Raw genomic sequence first — 2,500 nt, 5'->3', positions numbered from 1 at the left:
CACGTGTACATGTTGTCAAGTCTGCATATGGGTGCAACACACGCACATTTTGCAAATAGGAGTGAAAACGGGCTCCCATAATGCATTTCAACTATATTGCCAGATGGCTAGGAATGGATTACTTCTAATATACTGAATCAAAAAATATAAACGAAACATGCAACCGTTTCAAAGATTTTACTGAGTTAAAGTTCATAAAAGGAAAACAGTCAACTTAAATAAATTCATGACGCTCTAATCCACGGTTCATAGAAGGAAATCAGTCATTTCACGTAAATGGTTCTCAGGATCTGGTCACGTGTCTCTTTGGTGTATTCAAATTGCCATCGATAAAAATGCTGTTGTGTTCGTTGTCCGTAGCTTATGCCTGCCCCTAACATAACCCCACCGCCACCATGGAGCTCTCTGTTCACAACGCTGACATTACCGCTCGCCCACACACAGCCATACATGTAGTCCGCGGTCGGAGGCGGCTTATGGTAGAGAAATTTAAACCTATGAACATGCTAATTGCACGCTCCCTCAAAATTGTAGACTGTGGCATTGTGTTGTGTGACAAAACTGCACATTTTAGCGTCGCTTCTTATTGTCCAAAGCACAAGGTGCACCTGTGTGTAATGATCATGCCGTTTAATCAACTTCTTGACATGTCACACCTGTCAGGTGGATGGATTATCTTGGCAAAGGAGAAATGCTCACTAACAGGGATGTAAACAAATTTAGAGAGAGATAAGCTTTTTCGAACGTATCGGGAAAATTCCGGGTATATTTTATTACAGCTCCTGAAACACGGGACCAACACTTTACAATGTTGTGTTTACATTTTTGTTCAGTGTGGATAAAAAATAAAAATAAACGTTTTTTGCACATCCATTGTTTAGGGAAGTTGGCTAGTCTAGTAGGTACTGTATATAACCTACTACTGTACCAGTTCTGATAAGGATTCTAATAACCAACATAAAGGGTTTTAATCTAACCCATTTTATTAGGCTCAGTTACACATCAGAGGGCTGCCAGACTGTTAAGCAGTTCCAATAGACTCCAACCTTAATGCTAAATGAGTAAAATAAGTACTTGAGTTTTTTAATGCTGCTGGGTATTTAACAAACAAACACACGTTGCCCGATATGAAAGGCGGCCAGGCTCTGCATTTGGCTGCTAATTCCCAGCACTTTAGTGCCGTAGAACAATGAGTCATTTTCCATATCTTAATTAAACTGGCAGAGTCCTTAAAGACAACATCTCACCCCTAATTCAAGCCCCACATTTGCAACAGAGTTCAATGCTCATTCTTCTTTCTTCCCAACAATAAAGTGAATTAGCTTGGGTTAATCTAGTTCTTTCATAATGACATTACGACATTTTTCAATTAACCTCTTTTCACTGCCTGTTGTAAAGGACTTCATAAATGACTTCCCATCCAGCCAGCGATGAGTGCCAGTGCCCAGGGACGTGGGATGCACAGGACCCTGTCTTATCCATGTCTGCATGCCTCCACCTCTACTTTATAACAACACGGATTGACCTGCTGCTTTAAGTCTCCGACCGAAATGACAATATGTCTTGCCAAGTGTCAACAATACAACACTGAGAAGCTTCAGACATTTCCTCTCGGTTTGGGCCGGTTGTTGTTTTCAAAGCGCAGAAAAAATAAGAACTAAAGCAGTATTCTTGGGATATTTAGATTATACATTTTTTTGAGTGGAAAGGTGTAGATAGTGTTAATTTAATCAAATAGTCCTCTGAAAGTCTTATTGAAAATCCCATTCAAAATACCTCTTTCGGAAAGGTACCATCGATAGACATGAACAATTCTGTCTTGTTCCCCACCGCACAAAGCTTCATCAGATCACAGCAAATAACCACGGCAAACATCACCGTATATATAACGAGAGGCGGCAGACTGGTAGACTCAATGTACAGGTAGACTGCTTGTTTTCAGAAGAACGCTGTGTTACCACGGAGACCCTGATCGTGGTTGGATTGTAAAATGTAGACTGCTTGTTTTCAGAAGAACGCTGTGTTACCACGAAGACCCTGATCGTGGTTGGATTGTAAAATGTAGACTGCTTGTTTTCAGAAGAACGCTGTGTTACCACGGAGACCCTGATCGTGGTTGGATTGTAAAATGTAGACTGCTTGTTTTCAGAAGAACGCTGTGTGACCACGGAGACCCTGATCGTGGTTGGATTGTAAAATGTAGACTGCTTGTTTTCAGAAGAACGCTGTGTTACCACGGAGACCCTGATCGTGGTTGGATTGTAAAATGTAGACTGCTTGTTTTCAGAAGATCGCTGTGTTACCACGGAGACCCTGATCGTGGTTGGATTGTAAAATGTAGACTGCTTGTTTTCAGAAGAACGTTGGTGTGACCACGGAGACCCTGATCGTGGTTGGATTGTAAAATGTAGACTGCTTGTTTTCAGAAGAACGCTGTGTTACCACGGAGACCCTGATCGTGGTTGGATTGGTGTTTCATTCAGAACAACATACACCCATG

At 41.5% G+C, this 2,500-nt stretch overlaps 1 protein-coding gene across 24 annotated transcripts in view; it reads right to left on the bottom strand.

Moving 5' to 3' along the window:
• The window catches only part of LOC139381442 (EBF transcription factor 3a), a 229,777-nt gene that overhangs the window by 17,359 nt on the left and 209,918 nt on the right, over nucleotides 1–2,500 (bottom strand). The gene's annotated exons all lie outside the window — the stretch shown is intronic.

This window comes from Oncorhynchus clarkii, chromosome 23 (genome assembly GCF_045791955.1).
Source record: "Oncorhynchus clarkii lewisi isolate Uvic-CL-2024 chromosome 23, UVic_Ocla_1.0, whole genome shotgun sequence".
In the NCBI taxonomy this organism is placed as follows: domain Eukaryota; kingdom Metazoa; phylum Chordata; class Actinopteri; order Salmoniformes; family Salmonidae; genus Oncorhynchus; species Oncorhynchus clarkii.
This window is presented reverse-complemented; position numbering and strand designations above follow the sequence as displayed.